The following is a 19,551-nucleotide window of genomic DNA, read 5'->3' on the forward strand; positions in this document are numbered from 1 at the left end:
TCCTTCAATGCCTCAAGTTGTGCTTTACGGATTTGAGATGTAAGATTCGTACGAATACGTATGTTTAAAGCTCGGACTCAGATCGGTTTGGCACGATCCTTTCTACTAAGGGCATCGGCAACTACATTCACCTTACCAGGATTGAAAGGACCCGTTCATATACATTATAAACGATTCACAATAGTTGATTACATCGTGAGGTATTTGACCTCTATATGATACGTTTTACAAACATTGCATTCGTTTTTAAAAGACAAACTTTCTTTACATAAAAAATTGACGGCATGCATACCATTTCATATTACATCCAACTATAATTGACTTAATATTAATCTTGATGAACTCAATGACTCGAATGCAACGTCTTTCAAAGTATGTCATGAATGACTCCAGGTAATAACCTTAAAATGAGATAATGCATAGCGGAAGATTTCTTTAATACCTGAGAATAAACATGCTTTAAAGTGTCAACCAAAAGGTTGGTGAGTTAATTAGTTTATCATAATCAATCATTTCCGTAATAGTAATAGACCACAAGATTTCAGTTTCCATAAATATCCGTACACTCGCAACTGTTTAAAAGTATTCTATAAGTTGTAGGCACCCGGTAACAAGCCTTAACGTTCATGTTTTACCCTCTGAAGTACACCAGATCAGGTATGTTTAAAATAACCTCGAAGTACTAAAGCATCCCATAGTCAGGATGGGGTTTGTCAGGCCCAATAGATCTATCTTTAGGATTCGTTACTACCGTACATAGACAAGTAGTTTAATGTTACCAAGCTAAGGGTATATTTCTAGTTTAAACCCACATAGAATTAGTTTTAGTACTTGTGCCTACTTCGTAAAACATTTATAAAACAGCGCATGTATTCTCAGCCCAAAAATATATATTGCAAAAGCAATTAAAAAGGGAGCAAATGAAACTCACAATACTATATTTCGTAGCAATTATGTATATGATGGCACTGAACAAGTGCAGAGTTTGTCTCGGATTCACGAACGTATCAATATTGTGATTCAATATTGCAGGAAAGTACGTAGACGCAATGAAAATGATAAGCGTTAGGTTGATCTCACGAGCAATACCCTCGATCAATACCCATAACCTCCATAGCTATAACCCATAATTTCCTTAGCTCTATCCCGTTTGAAAACTTATTTTGAAATCGTCTGAGTATAACTCCGTCGTAGTATTTTATGTATACTAATAATATCTTGAAATAATACAAAGAAAATATATATATGTAATTCGATTGAGAGAGTTTAGAGAAATATATTTTCAAGTTTCTATGAAATAATGAAACCTATTGAATTCTATTTATAAAAGATTTTTGAATTATTAAAGTGAATTATTAAAGTATGAATTATTAAAGTGAATTATTAAAGTATGAATTATTAAAGTGAATTATTAAAGTATGAATTATTAAAGTGAATTATTAAAGTTTGAATTATTAAAGTGAATTATTAAAGTGAATTATTAAAGTATGAATTATTAAAGTTAAAGTAAAGTAAAAGTAAAGTAAAGGTAAAGTTAAAATATAGTAAAAGTATAAAACTATATACGTATAATAGGCGTATAAATATATATAATATTAATTTAAATCGTTATATATATTTAATAAAATAAAATATAAATATCGTTATCTTTATCATACTGGTTAAGTAATGAATTGTCAAAAGTGGTTCTAGATATTTATAAAAGATATATACGTTTTAATAATAAAGTTCTTTTTAAACTGAAAACGTTTTTTTGTACTTTTGAAACTAAATCAAATAAATATAATAATTTTGTTTTCCAAAACTAAATATATTTAAGAATCATTTTGTTAAAAGATTAAAATAATGGAAATCGTTATATCATAAAACATTTTAGAAACGTAGAATTATATATATTCATAAAAGGTTTCAAGTTTTTAAATTACAGTCTGTTGGTGAAGCATGGGATAAAGTCCAAAGGTTAAATAAACATATGAAATCATCTTAATGAAAAATATCGAGTTACTTAACTTGTCGATATCCAACATCTAAGTTATTTACACTCCACGTTCTTATTTTCATATTAAATAAAATGAAAGTTAACATAGTTATCTTATCAAGGTCACGAGGAAAATATTATAAAACATGCCTTGGAAATTAAACAGGAATTTCCACTAACCCTTGTCTAGTTCCCGCTAATTGACACATTTGTTCTTATTTATAAATCACTTTACCATTTTTCGAATGTTGTCAAAAAGAATAGATTTCTTAAATCACAGTGGACCTCATAACATAGGCCCGTAATCATATCATAATGTATCTGATAATTCAATCATTTGATATTATCTCTTAATTTTGTCGATAAATATATCGAAACAAATACGTTCATGTAAAGTATCATATATCTAATACTTTGTTAATGTTTTCAGTTAATATTATATATTATATATACATATCTATATACTCATAATTGTTCGTGAATCATCGAACATGGTCAAAGGGTAATTGATTACATGAATGTAGTTCCAAACTTTTTGAGATTCAACATTACAAATTCTGCTTATCGTGTCGAAAACATATAAAGGTTAAGTTTAAATTTGGTAGGAAATTTTCGGGTCGTCACAGTACCTACCCGTTAAAGAAATTTCGTCCCGAAATTTGATCGAGGTCGTCATGGCTAACAATAAGAATGTTATTATGACGAATATAAGTTGATTCATAGGGTTTTATCATGATTGAGAAAATATGGATAAAATAATTCGATTACTCGAAACGTATGAGTGAAGCTATTGTAAAAGAGTGAAATGAGAAAATAGGGATTCGTCTTATCTTTTGACGTCATCACGGTTGATCTCTGGATTAAAGAAAATCTTTGTAATCTATATAGGATTTGATTCTTCGGTGATTAAGGAAATTATGATCCTCTTCAATTTAATACGATGATTCATCTCGATTTTTCTGTCGGATATTTCACTATAAATCCACCTCCTTCATTTCCTTTTAATTCACACCTTCTATTCTTTCTCCCTCAATTCTTACTTTAAAATTATTCGTCAATATGCTTAATCAAGTGCTGATTCTCGATATACTCCTCACTTTCATATCTGTCGTTCTTCTTTTTCATCTACCTCCAGAAGAATCTATTTACTTCTACTATACTCTTAGTTTTATAGTGTTTTTAGTTCTCCCGTGTCTTTATATTGCTATATGCATCGATATATACGGTTTATAGTTTCTGGGTTGTTGTTGGGTTTTATATCTTCCCTTATATTTCGATGTCCCTGCTTCTGTCTTCTATAATCATTGTCATCCCCAATTAATGCTCTCTTTTATTTGCTGCAATTTATACCCCAATTTCTATTTCGGAGTTTTGTCCTTTCGTTTCTTCTTCTTGCGATTAAGCACAGCTTGTAATGGTCCAGAATTCGCATATATGAATTTTGGAATGAACATTGTTAATGTTCTAAGAAGAAAATTGTAATGGCACGATCTTGACTTGTCAAATTACTAGAATACCTCGGAAAAGGCCGAATCATCAAGAAATATTTTCTTGATATTTTAGAGGTTAAAGAGAATACAAGATTCATGTAACATAGCACATGATGACATTATGATCTGTGAATCATCACATTCCATTTAGAAACTCAGCATGACTTACTGTAATATAATCACGTTGATCAAGTGTCATTATATTATACTAGTTCATGATTCAGTTCCCAACACTATTTCAAAAATATTCCTATTTTAAATTCGAAAGTTTCAGAATTTAGAAACTAAAATAGTTTCTTTTATGATGTAATACATACAGCACGAAGAGGTAAATGATTTCAGATAAGAATAATTATGAAAATATCTTCAGAAATATGGAGGATATTTATAATGAAAGATACGATGATATCTTAAAATTTCTAATATCAGAGGATGATGAAGAATATTGTCCGTAAGGGTTTAGAGTCAGGAGCAAGGTATTCGATAATGACTTCAGCAGACACGGAATCATTTAGATTCTTTGAAGGTAGATTTCGTCCTTGTGATTTATCCACAGCCTTCTTCATGGTTTGCTCAATCCGTATTTTTCAGTACCAAATCTTCTCTTTTTCTGAGCTTTGTCAACACACTACTCTTTATCATCAAACTTTTTACTGTTAAGGTCGTTTATAGTTTTTGCTGCTTCATCAGTATTTCGAGAACTAGTTCGCAGTTTAGGGTGTTTTTCAGAAACTTCACATTCAAAGTATATAAGTCCAGAAGATAGACACATATAATTGTTGGCGTAGACATGCTGCGAGATTTCAAAATACTGATTGCTAATTTCTGATGATTCGTATGGCAATTCTCGTTACAAGATGCAGATGAGTAAATGATGGGGTTTTGATAAATATAAAGATTTTTCAAAAAGTCAAAGATCAATAAAGTTGTTAATAAGTTTACTGCTAATGTGGCGAGATATGAAAGGTTCCCCGGTAATAATGATGAAGGGGTAATCATTATAATAAGGCTTATTCGAATGAACAATTGAAGTTGGTTTGCTGGAGCTGTGACAAAACCGTCTATTTTTAGAAGGGATTGAAAAGTTATTTTAGCTAGTAAATGCCAAAAGGTCTGACATGGATACATGTTAAATTATGACTTTGGTTTCAAGAGTTTTTCAGGTACGTAACTGTGGATAACATGTGGTTGGATCATCATCTCGATTGTTCATTATTTGAAGTGTCTTCAGGTATTTCGAAGGGCTTGAACACAGATTATAATCGTTAATATACATACGATGTTCTAACACAGTTTTGAAGTTAAAGTATAGCTTTGAAAGATGTAAGAATTTAAGAGTGATGATACCTGTTATAACTTGAATTGAATTCGGCGATTTCAAAATCATAATATGTAATTAGATTTTTGAATGAGTATGGTTATTTTGATTTCTATAAAAGAATGTATATTGTTGTGAAAGTAGGGAGTATAATGGTTGATTTGCTGAATCAGATTCGAAGAATGTAACATATTAATTGTGAATTTATATATCTCTCGGGTATTACCTACCCGTTAAAAAAATATGTCACAATTAATATTTTGTACAAAAGAATTTTATTACAGTCTTTATGGAAATATATGTGTATATTTCTTCAGATGTAATATAGATTTAATGAGTTAATATTAAATTAAACTCACTTGATTTATGGTTAAGGCTAGGATAGATAATTTCTAAACTTTAGAAATTACATAATCGTCGTAGAATGTTTTCCCAATGAAGTTATGAATCAATACTTCATCGTTGTGGTATTCCTTAGTATCTACAGGGCGTATGACATCGATGCTCATGGGACAGATTGTGAATTTGAGTTTTGCGATGCGGTTGTTGTTGGTGGTGGTAATGGTACTGTTGATGTTGTTGATGGTGGTACTGGTTATGTTGCTGGTGCTGATGCTGGTGTTTGTAACCTTTGCACCATATTCTCCAAAGCCACTACCCGAGCGCGAAGCTCGTTGACTTCTTCTATTACACCGGGGTGATTGTCGGTTCGGACGAGCGGATAAATAAGATCTAGAATCTGGTGTAGTATATAATCATGATGAGATACTCTGGAAATGAGAGAGAAAATGGTGTTTCAGACAGGTTCGCCGGTAACTGCTTCAGGTTCATTGCCAAGAGGGCAATGTGGTGGATGGAAAGGATCGCCTTCTTCTTGTCTCCAATGATTAAGGAGGCTACGAACCCATCCCCAATTCATCCAGAATAGATGATGGCTGATTGGTTGATCCATTCCAGTCACACTGCTTTCGGAGCTTGAGTGGGATTCTATTTCGGAATCCGAGGAACTTGAACTGATGACGAATTCCATTTCGTACGATTTGATAATGGATTTTTTGATACGAAATGATTTTCTGACTATCGGGTGATTTTCTAACTACATAGAATATCTATATATATAGATCAAAAGATTTCATAGATTACGGAGGAATTTACGGAATATGTCAGGCAAAGTTTACGGTAATAGATACGATAAGATATGATTTAGCAGATACGCTAAGATATGAATTTTGTCTATACACTATTCATGCAATCAATGCATCAAGACGTGTCTAGACTAAGAATGATAAGCAGGTAATTTCCTAAGGATGATAAGTAGATGATTTCCGACTAAAAATGATAAACAAAACTTTTGACATGCAGACACGGTCGAAGTCCAGACTCGCTAATGCATCTTAACAACTATCAGTTAGACACACTAATGCAAGACCTGGTTCGCTAAGACCACCGCTCTGATACCAACTGAAATGACCCGTTCATATACATTATAAACGATTCACAATAGTTGATTACATCGCGAGGTATTTGACCTCTATATGATACATTTTACAAACATTGCATTCGTTTTTAAAAGACAAACTTTCTTTACATCAAAATTTGACGGCATGCATACCATTCCATATTACATCCAACTATAATTGACTTAATATTAATCTTGATGAACTCAACGACTCGAATGCAACGTCTTTCAAAGTATGTCATGAATGACTCCAGGTAATATCCTTAAAATGAGCTGATGCACAGCGGAAGATTTCTTTAATACCTGAGAATAAACATGCTTTAAAGTGTCAACCAAAAGGTTGGTGAGTTCATTAGTTTATCATAATCAATCATTTCCGTAATAGTAATAGACCACAAGCCTTAACGTTCATGTTTTACCCTCTGAAGTACACCAGATCAGGTGTGTTTAAAATAACCTCGAAGTACTAAAGCATCCCATAGTCAGGATGGGGTTTGTCAGGCCCAATAGATCTATCTTTAGGATTCGCGCCTACCGTACATAGACAAGTAGTTTAATGTTACCAAGCTAAGGGTATATTTCTGGTTTAAACCCACATAGAATTAGTTTTAGTACTTGTGCCTACTTCGTAAAACATTTATAAAACAGCGCATGTATTCTCAGCCCAAAAATATATATTGCAAAAGCAATTAAAAAGGGAGCAAATGAAACTCACAACAATGTATTTCGTAGCAATTATGTATATGACGGCACTGAACAAGTGCAGAGTTTGTCTCGGATTCACGAACGTATCAATATTGTGATTCAATATTGCAGGAAAGTACGTAGACGCAAAAAAAATGATAAACGTTAGGTTGACCTCACGAGCAATACCCTCGATCAATACCCATAACCTCCATAGCTATAACCCATAATTTCCTTAGCTCTATCCCGTTTGAAAACATATTTTGAAATCGTCTGAGTATAACTCCGTCGTAGTATTTTATGTATACTAATAATATCTTGAAATAATACAAAGAAAATATATATATGTAATTCGCTTGAGAGAGTTTAGAGAAATATATTTTCAAGTTTCTATGAAATAATAAAACCTATTGAATTCTATTTATAAAAGATTTTTGAATTATTAAAGTATGAATTATTAAAGTGAATTATTAAAGTGAATTATTAAAGTATGAATTATTAAAGTTAAAGTAAAGTAAAAGTAAAGTAAAGGTAAAGTTAAAATATAGTAAAAGTATAAAACTATATACGTATAATACGCGTATAAATATATATAATATTAATTTAAATCGTTATATATATTTAATAAAATAAAATATAAATATCGTTATTTTTATCATACTGGTTAAGTAATGAGTTGTCAAAAGTGGTTCTAGATATTTATAAAAGATATATACGTTTTAATAATAAAGTTCTTTTTAAACTGAAAACGTTTTTTTGTACTTTTGAAACTAAATCAAATAAATATGATAATTTTGTTTTCCAAAACTAAATATATTTAAGAAGCATTTTGTTAAAAGGTTAAAATAATGGAAATCGTTATATCATAAAACATTTTAGAAACGTAGAATTATATATATTCATAATAGGTTTCAAGTTTTTAAATTACAGTCTGTTGGTGAAGCATGGGATAAAGTCCAAAGGTTAAATAAACGTATGAAATCATCTTAATGAAAAATGTCGAGTTACTTAACTTGTCGATATCCAACATCTAAGTTATTTACACTCCACGTTCTTATTTTCATATTAAATAAAATGAAAGTTAACATAGTTATCTTATCAAGGTTACGAGGAAAATATTATAAAACATGCCTTGGAAATTAAAATGAAATTTCCACTAACTCTTGTCTAGTTCCCGTTAATTGACACATTTGTTCTTATTTATAAATCACTTTACCATTTTCCGAATGTTGTCAAAAATAATAGATTTCTTAAATCACAGTGGACCTCATAACATAGGCCCGTAATCATATCATAATGTATCTGATAATTCAATCATTTGATATTATCTCTTAATTCTGTCGATAAATATATCGAAACAAATATGTTCATGTAAAGTATCATATATCTAATACTTTGTTAATGTTTTCAGTTAATATTATATATTATATATACATATCTATATACTCATAATTGTTCGTGAATCGTCGAACACGGTCAAAGGGTAATTGATTACATGAATGTAGTTCCAAACTTTTTGAGATTCAACATTACAAATTCTGCTTATCGTGTCGGAAACTTATAAAGGTTAAGTTTAAATTTGGTCGGAAATTTCCGGGTCGTCACAAGGATGATATTTAAGCTCATAGTCATAGTCATTTAATAACTCGACCCAACGTGTGACGATTGCTCCAAATCCATTTGGCCGAATACGTCATTCATTGATTTCATTGCGAGGTATTTGACCTCTATATGATACGTTTTATAAACATTGCATTCTTTTGAAAAGGCACACCATAAATGAATATTAAATCAAAGGTTTTCGACATCTGATGATTTCTACATATAAACAATCACCTTATATAATAGTTTACAACAGTACTTCCGTTGACAATGCAGTCTAAATAAGGTACATGGTGATGAATTGGTGAATGCAATGTTTTCTTGAAAAATATGCCATGTAAGACTCCATGCACATAGCTTGTCTATCATATAAGCAAACAGCGGAAGACTTCTAGGGAACCTGAGAATAAACATGCTAACAAGTGTCAACACAAAGGTTGGTGAGTTCATAGTTTTAGTGTTTCGCATAATCTGCATATAAAAGTGGATAACAAGATTTCAGTTGTTTCATCCAGAAACGTTTATCAAAATATTCTACGAAATTGAGCACCCTGGTAACTAAACTTAACGTATATATAATTTGTACCGTTTGTATAATCATCTTAATAATACACATAAACCAACGTGTACGCTTCTCAAATAGCATACATCCGTTAAAAGGCTAGTGCTCTAGCTCGGACGGGGATATCAAGCCCTATGGATCCATATACCACTATTCGCGCCCACCAGTTCTTATAACCGGCAGTTACTAGTTACCAAAGCTAAGGGATTTTCGGTTCAAACTCAGTGTAGAATTAAGTATGTACTTATATCCATTGTGTTTAAAATAAAGTGCATGTATTCTCAGCCCAAAAATATATATTGCAATAGCAATTAAAAAGGGAGCAAATGAAACTCACGCATATAAATCTAATATTTTCAGTATTTATAAACAGTCGCATGTATTCTCAGCCCAAAAATATATTGAGTAAAAGGGATCATATAAAACTCACCTTAGCAGCATATAAAGTCGTTCACCAAAATGTGATCGAAACTCGGATTACTAAATAACCGTAGATCTCAACCTAGAGAACATATGTTGGTCAATAAATGTCTATCAAGCTAGGTCAGGTCATAGTATATAACAATCCTAATGCTCGAGATCGACATACAAAAGTTATCCAAAGTCGTTTCAAAAAGTCAATTTTGACAATAATTCAACAAAACGAGACGTACCTTATATAAGGATTCATTTACTCAGTTGGTAATACTCAAAAATCCAATTTATCAATCTTACAAACAAGTTGTTTAAATATTAATTGCAGATTCAAAAGCAATTCCAATTATCGTTAATCATAATTCAGTTGTCCATATCTTTTAATTCGTTCATCGAAATTACACGATTCCTAAATGAAAAGTTATTGATTTTTCGCCAGCTTTCCAAAAACAAGTATATCATATACCTTTTACCAGTAATATATGTATTTAATTAGTGATTCATTATAAACTGTATAACGACGAAATTTAGCATACAAGTATGTATAAATATATATACTCGAGCACTAGACATGGATACACAATTAATATATAAAAGATAAAATATGAGTTCTTACGTATCAATATTGAGATTCAATATTGTAGGAAAGTACGTAGACGTAACGGAGATGATAAATACTAGGTTTGATTCATAAATATACTCCCAAACATTACCCATAACCTCCTTGGCAATAACCCATAATTTCCTTAGCTCTATCCCGCTCGAAAACATATTTTGAAAGTGACACGCTCATGACCTCGTCGTAGTATTTTATGTATAATACTAATTAATAATAATACTACTAATAATATTAAGATTAATAATAATATTAATCTTAATAATAATAATAATAATAATAATAATAATAATAATAATAATAATAATAATAATAATAATAATAATAATAAATATAAATATAAATATAATATATATTGAGAGATAGTTGCGAGATAGATGGATACAGAAAAACAGAAACGTTCGATATTTATAGGATCAGACCTGTCCCACCTGCCCATGCGATCGCATGGGCTTATGGGCATTTTTCCATGCGATCGCATGGCATCATTTTCCTGCTCACATCTTGTTTGTTCACTAGCGTGTCGACATATTAATATAATACGTAAATCCAATTTAAAATTTTAAAAAGTCGTATTTATTAAATACTTCAGGGGTATTCTATGTAACTTATAATTAATAATTTCTATCATGTCGTTTTCATGTGAATAGTAAATGAATTAATTTAAATTTAACTATTTAAGCTACACGTTGTACGTTATGCTTTACAAATTGTACATTATTAATTTAACTTCGTTTCTTAAAAAAAATACAAAAATTATATCATAAAAATAAAATGACTTAATACGTAAAAATTTTAATTTGAAATAGCATCGTTTAATAGTAAATTTTTAATCATTTCGTATATAAATATTATTCGCATGATTTCGTATATATCGAAAACTCTTATATTTATTAAAATATGTATATAATACATGTTATGACGTTCGTGAATCGTTGGACAAACAGGGTGGTCAACCGTTATATAAAAAATCATTTTTAAAAGTTTTAAAACTTGTCAAAATTCATTGCTTATCATGTCGAAAATATTAAATCATATAGAGAATTAGTTTAAATAAGTCGAAATTTTCCGGGTCATCACAGTACCTCACCGTTAAAGAAATTTCGTCTCGAAATTTGAGTGAGGTCGTCATGGTTAACAATAAAAATGTTTTTATGATGAATATGAGTTGATAAATAGAATTTCTATCACCGTTGAATAATATGGATAAAACAATCCAATTACTCGAAGCGTATGAGGGAAGTTATCGTAATAAAGTGAAATGAGGGAATAGAGATTCATCTTAACTTTTGACATATTAACGATTGATTTTCGGAATTTAAGGAATAGAAAATCTTCATAATCTATATAAGATTTGATTCTTCGGAATTTGCGAAAATTAGGATTTTCTTTGATTAAATGTGTAATCTGCCTCGATTGCTATGTCTGATTTTTCGCTATAAATTGACCTCTTCCGTTTCATTTATTTTCACCACTCCTATAATCTTCTTTTTTATTTCATACATCCCAATAGTTTGTGAAAATGCTTAATCCAGTTCTGATTCTTGATATTTTCCTGGCTATCGTATCCTTCATTCTTTTTTTTTTCATCTGCCACCAGAGGAAGTTATTTTCTTCTACTATTACCTTGGAGTTATAGTGTTTTTCATTCTCCCATGTCTTTATATTGCTATACGCATTGATATACACGGTTTGTAATTTCGGGGTTGTTATCGGGCTTTATATTCTCCATTATATTTCGGAGCTTCATGCTTTCGTTTTCTCTTCCCGACCTTAAGTCAAGCGGATAATGGTCCAGAATTCGTAGGTATGAAGTTTCAGATGAACATAACTAATGTTCTAAGAAAGAAATGGTAATAGCACAATCTGACTTGTCAAATTACCAGAATATCTGGAAAAGACCGAATCATCAAGAAAAATATTTTCTTGATATATTTAGAGGTAAAATATAATGGAAGAGTTATGTAACATGGTTCATGATGAGGGTGTGATATGTGAACCTTTATCACGTTCCATTAGAAACTCATCATGACTTACTGTAATATAATGACGTTGATCAAGTGTCATTATATTATACTAACTCATGCTTCAATTCCCAACACTACTTCAAAAACATCCATTTTTTGAAATTTTCAGAAATTAGAAACTAAAATAGTTTCTTTTATGATGTAACACAAACAGCGTGAAGAGATAAATGATTTCAGATAAGAATAGTTATGAAAATATCTTCAGAAATATGGAGGATATTTATAATGGAAGATACGATGATATCTTAGAATTTCTAATATCGGAGGATGATGCGGAAAATCAGTCTGTGAAGGTTTAGAATAAGAAGTAAGATTCTTACTAATGGTTTCAGCAGACACTGAATCATTTGGATTCTTTGAAGGTAGATTTTGTCATTGTGATTTGTCTACAGCTTCCTTCATACTTTGCTCAACCCGTTTTCCAGTTTCAAACCTTCTCTTTTTCTGTGCTTTTCCAACACACTACTCTTTATCATCAAACTTTCGACTGTTAAAGTCGTTTATAGTTTTTGCTGCTTCATCAACATTTTTCCAAAATTCGGAGAACTAGTTTCGCAGTTTGGGGTGTTTTTCAGAAACTTCACATTCGAAGTATGTAAGTCCAGGAGGTAGACGTTATATGTATACATATAACTGTTGGCATAGACGTGCTGCAAGATTTCAAAATACTGATTGCTAATTTCCGATAATTCGTATGGCAATTTTCGTTACAAGATGCAAATGAGTAAATGATAGAGTTTCAATGAGTATAAGGATTTTTTTGAAAGATCAAGGATAAATGAAGTTGTTGGTAAATTTACTGCAAATGTGGTGGAACATGAAAGGTTCCCCGGTAACAAGAACGTATATGTCCAGATTACAATAAGGCTAATCTGAAGAAAAAAAATCGAAGTTGACTGGTTAAAAGTGTGATAAAACGGGATACTTTGAAAAGGGATTGCAAGATTATTTTCGGTAAAAACAGCGCTAAAGGATCTTTCACATTTTAAAGTCAAAGTATAGCTTTGGAAAATATAGAGATCTAAGAATGATGTCACCCGTTAAATCTTGACTTGGATTCTGATCCGTCAATATCAGAATATGTAATTGAATTTGTATGAAATAATTGTGTATCACTGTGAAGATAGTGGGTATAGTTAATGATTTTTGAATCAAAGTTGAAGAATGTACAGTGTAACATATTAATTGCGAACTTAAATATTTTCCGGATATTACCTACTCGTTAAAGATTTCACAATTAATACTTTGTACAAAAGAATTTTTATTCTCGTCTTTATGAAAATATATGTATGTATATTTTCTTCAGATGTAATATAGATTTAATGAGTTAATATCATATTAAGCTCATTTGATTTTCGGCTTGACTTAGAAATGATTAATCTCTAAAACATTAAAGATTACATAATCTTTGCAGAGTATTTCGCTAATGTAATCGATACTTCATTATTTATTCTTATTTCTCGGTGAAGGATGTTGATGCTTGTGGAATCTTTGTGAACCTTACAAGGCACATATGATGTTTTCTGGAAAGTTTCAAGTATATCGAAAATGAAAATGTAAAATCAATTATGTAATTGAATAATACACTTGGTTTATTATGAAATGGAATTCATTAAGTTGAAACAGAGATTGTAGTTAACAATGGTTAAGTTGTTAAGGAAGGATGTACATCATTGCATATTAGTAATATGAACTAACCGAGTAGTACCTACCAGTTAAGATTCACATGTAATAGCTTAGTACGAAAAGATTTATTTTGATTCATATATATTAAATATACATAAAATTTCTTCAGGGGAAATGAGTTAATACTTCATCGGTTATTGTTGCTGGTATTTCTTGGTAACTACGATGCGTATGACATTGATGTTCAAGGTACATATTGTGATGTTGAGGCTTGCGGTGCGGATGTTGTTGGTGGTGGTAATGGTACTGTTAGTGTTGTTTTCGGTGGTACTGTTGATGCTGGAGATTCTGCTGGTGCTTGTAACCTTTGCACCATATTCTCCAAAGCCACTACCCGAGCGCGAAGCTCGTTGACTTCTTCTACTACACCGGGATGATTGGCGGTTCGGACGAGCGGATGAATAAGATCTAGAATTTGAGATAGTATATTATCGTGACGAGATACTCTGGAAATGAGAGAGAAAATGGTGTCTCGAACAGGTTCGCCAGTAAGTGCTTCAGGTTCTTCGCCAAGAGGGCAATGTGGTGGATGGAAGGATCACCTTCTTCTTGTCTCCAATGATGAAGTAGACTACGAACCCATCCCCAATTCATCCAGAATAGGTGATGGCTGATTGGCTGATCCATTCCGGTTACACTGTCTTCGGAATTCAGGTGAATATCCATATCGGAATAGCTGTCGATTTTAAGGAATTTGAACTAGATACGGGATCCATCTTGTATAATTAGGGAGATGATTTTTTTTATATGAATTAGATTATAGAATTTAGTTTGGTATTCTTCAATACATAATTTACATATGTATATATAATACCAAATTCCATAAATCACGGAGAAATTTTCGGAAGATGTCAGGAAAAGTTTACAGTAACAGATACGCTAAGATATTAATTTTGTTTATACACTATTCATGCAATCAATGTAGTAAAACATATCTAGACTAGGAATGATAAGCAGGTAATTTCCGACAAAAAATGATAAGCAAAACTTTTGACATGCAGACACGGTCGAAGTCCAGACTTACTAATGTATCCTAACAACTATCAGTTAGACACACTCATGCAAGACCTGGTTCGCTAGGACTAACGCTCTGATACCAACTGTGACGATCGCTCCAAATCCATTTGGCCGAATACATCATTCATTGATTTCATTGCGAGGTATTTGACCTCTATATGATACGTTTTATAAACATTGCATTCTTTTGAAAAGGCACACCATAAATGAATATTAAATCAAAGGTTTTCGACATCTGATGATTTCTACATATAAACAATCACCTTATATAATAGTTTACAACAGTACTTCCGTTGACAATGCAGTCTAAATAAGGTACATGGTGATGAATTGGTGAATGCAACGTTTTATTGAAAAATATGCCATGTAAGACTCCATGCACATAGCTTGTCTATCATATAAGCAAACAGCGGAAGACTTCTAGGGAACCTGAGAATAAACATGCTAACAAGTGTCAAGACAAAGGTTGGTGAGTTCATAGTTTTAGTGTTTCGCATAATCTGCATATAAAAGTGGATAACAAGATTTCAGTTGTTTCATCCAGAAACGTTTATCAAAATATTCTACGAAATTGAGCACCCTGGTAACTAAACTTAACGTATATATAATTTGTACCCTTTGTATAATCATCTTAATAATACACATAAACCAACGTGTACGCTTCTCAAATAGCATACGTCCGTTAAAAGGCTAGTGCTCTAGCTCGGACGGGGATATCAAGCCCTATGGATCCATATACCACTATTCGCGCCCACCAGTTCTTATAACCGGCAGTTACTAGTTACCAAAGCTAAGGGATTTTCGGTTCAAACTCAGTGTAGAATTAAGTATGTACTTGTATCCATTGTGTTTAAAATAAAGTGCATGTATTCTCAGCCCAAAAATATATATTGCAAAAGCAATTAAAAAGGGAGCAAATGAAACTCACGCATATAAATCTAATATTTTCAGTATTTATAAACAGTCGCATGTATTCTCAGCCCAAAAATATATTGAGTAAAAGGGATCATATGAAACTCACCTTAGCAGCATATAAAGTCGTTCACCAAAATGTGATCGAAACTCGGATTACTAAATAACCGTAGATCTCAACCTAGAGAACATATGTTGGTCAATAAATGTCTATCAAGCTAGGTCAGGTCATAGTGTATAACAATCCTAATGCTCGAGATCGACATACAAAAGTTATCCAAAGTCGTTTCAAAAAGTCAATTTTGACAATAATTCAACAAAACGAGACGTACCTTATATAAGGATTCATTTACTCAGTTGGTAATACTCAAAAATCCAATTTATCAATCTTACAAACAAGTTGTTTAAATATTAATTGCAGATTCAAAAGAAATTCCAATTATCGTTAATCATAATTCAGTTGTCCATATCTTTTAATTCGTTCATCGAAATTACACGATTCCTAAATGAAAAGTTATTGATTTTTCGCCAGCTTTCCAAAAACATGTATATCATATACCTTTTACCAGTAATATATGTATTTAATTCGTGATTCATTATAAACTGTATAACGATGAAATTTAGCATACAAGTATGTATAAATATATATACTCGAGCACTAGACATGGATACACAATTAATATATAAAAGATAAAATATGAGTTCTTACGTATCAATATTGAGATTCAATATTGTAGGAAAGTACGTAGACGTAACGGAGATGATAAATACTAGGTTTAATTCATAAATATACTCCCAAACATTACCCATAACTTCCTTGGCAATAACCCATAATTTCCTTAGCTCTATCCCGCTCGAAAACATATTTTGAAAGTGACACGCTCATGACCTCGTCGTAGTATTTTATGTATAATACTAATTAATAATAATACTACTAATAATATTAAGATTAATCTTAATAATAATAATAATAATAATAAATATAAATATAAATATAATATATATTGAGAGATAGATGCGAGATAGATGGATACAGAAAAATAGAAACGTTCGATATTTATAGGATCAGACCTGTCCCACCTACCCATGCGATCGCATGGGCTTATGGGCATTTTGCCATGCGGTCGCATGGCATCATTTTCCAGCTCACATCTTGTTTGTTCACTAGCGTGTCGACATATTAATATAATACGTAAATCGAATTTAAAATTTTAAAAAGTCGTATTTATTAAATACTTCAGGAGTATTCTATGTAACTTATAATTAATAATTTCTATCATGTCGTTTTCATGTGAATAGTAAATGAATTAATTTAAATTCAACTATTTAAGCTACACGTTGTACGTTATGCTTTACAAATTGTACATTATTAATTTAACTTCGTTTCTTAAAAAAAAATACAAAAATTATATCATAAAAATAAAATGACTTAATACGTAAAATTTTTAATTTGAAATAGCATCGTTTAATAGTAAATTTTTAATCATTTCGTATATAAATATTATTCGCATGATTTCGTATATATCGAAAACTCTTATATTTATTAAAATATGTATATAATACATGTTATGACGTTCGTAAATCGTTGGACAAACAGGGTGGTCAACCGTTATATAAAAAATCATTTTTAAAAGTTTTAAAACTTGTCAAAATTCATTGCTTATCATGTCGAAAATATTAAATCATATAGAGAATTAGTTTAAATAAGTCGAAATTTTCCGGGTCATCACACAACGCCTTTGTCTCATGTTTAGTTGCTTCTAATCAAAGATATGTTAAAGACTTTTATGATCGGTAAACACCGTGAATTTAATCCCATTGGGATAATGTCTCCACATCTTCAATGCGAATATCACAGCTCCTAACTTTAGGTCATGCGTGGTATAGTTCTTCTCATATTTCTTCAATTGTCTAGATGCATAAGCTATAACGTTGTTACGTTTCATTAAGACACATCCGAAACCTTGTTCGAGGCATCACAGTAGACTACAAAATTGTCGTTGCCATCGGGTAATGATAGAATCAGGGTTGTGGTCAATTTATCCTTTAGAATCTTAAAAGCAGATTCCTGTTTTTCGGACCACTCAAACTTCTTCCCCTTGTGAGTTCGCTTAGTGAGAGTTTTAGCTAGAATTGAAAAATCTTTGATGAATCTTCGGTAATAACCAGCAAGTCCTAAAAATTGGCGAATATGTTTCGCACTCTTAGGTACTTCCCAATTCCGAATAGCAGTGATTTTCGCCGGATCGACATGTATTCCTTCACTATCAACTACATGTCCGAGAAATTGTACAGTTTGTAACCAAAATTCACATTTAGAGAACTTGGCATACAGTTGTTCCTTCTTTAAGAGCTCTAGAATCAATCACAGATGTTGCTCATGCTCTTTCTCATTCTTGGAATAGATTAGAATATCGTCGATGAAAACAATCACGAATTTATCAAAATAAGGCTTGCATACACGGTTCATAAGATCCATAAATATAGCAGGAGCATTGGTTAAACCAAAAGGCATGACAAGAAACTCATAATGTCCATAGCGAGTTCGAAAAGCAGTCTTAGAAATGTCAGTTTCCTTGACTCTCAGTTGATGATAACCCGACCTAAGATCAATCTTCAAATAAATACTTGACTATTGCATTTGGTCAAACAGGTCATCAATGCGCAGGAGTGGATAACGATTCTTGATGGTTAGCTTGTTGAGTTCTCGGTAATCAATACACATTCTCAACGTGCCATCTTTCTTCTTAACAAATAGAACAGGTGCTCCCCACGGAGACGAACTAGGACAGATGAAACCTTTCTCCAAAAGTTCTTGTAGTTGGCTAGATAATTCCTTCATTTCGGATGGAGCTAATCGGTATGGTGCCTTTGCAATCGGTGTAGCACCGGGAGTCAAATCAATTTGAAACTCAACCTGTCGTTGGGGAGGGAGACCAGGGAGTTCTTTGGGAAATACTTCGGGAAAGTCTCTAACCACCGGTACATCTTCCGGTTCTCTTCCGGTTCGACTTTCTTAACATGAGCCAAAATAGCTTGATATCCCTTTATTAGATATTTACGGGTTTTGATACAAGAGATGATATTAAGTTTAGAACCACTCGTCTCTCCTTGAACGATTAGGGTTTCACCATTTTCAAGAGGGATGTTAATGGTTTTCTCATAGCACATGATTGCAGCTCTTAATGGGCGTAACCAGTCCATTCCTACGACTACGTCAAAGCTTCCTAACACGACTGGAAAAAGTTCGATCTTAAAGTGTTTATTGGCTAGGATCAGATCACTATTTTTATACACGTTGTCTACTTTCATAACCTTACCATTTGCTACTTCTACAATTCGTTTAGTTTCTAAGGCTTGTGGTTTTTTGGTGAATAGGGCACAAAATTCAGTAGACACATAACTTCTATCGACACCAGAATCAAATAAAACAGTAGCATAGATTTTGTTAACAAGAAACGTACCCGTTATCACTTCATCATCCTCACGGGCTTCTTCTGCAGTTATCACAAATGCACGGCTCTTAGCATTACCATTATTACCCTTGTTCTTTGGACACTGATTGCGAAAATGTCCAACTTCTCTACAACCAAAGCAAGTTGGAACAAACGCGTTTGACTTTGTAGCAGGAGTAGCAGAAGTTCTACAATACTTAGCTATATGACCCACCTTCTTGCACTTGGTGCACTGAGCCATACACTTCCCAAGATGATGCTTATCACAACGACTACATTGGGGTTTTGTCCCAGCATAACCGCTTCTAGAACTATCGGCAGCTTTCTTGTT

Source organism: Rutidosis leptorrhynchoides, chromosome 7, assembly GCF_046630445.1.
Source record: "Rutidosis leptorrhynchoides isolate AG116_Rl617_1_P2 chromosome 7, CSIRO_AGI_Rlap_v1, whole genome shotgun sequence".
Lineage (NCBI taxonomy): Eukaryota > Viridiplantae > Streptophyta > Magnoliopsida > Asterales > Asteraceae > Rutidosis > Rutidosis leptorrhynchoides.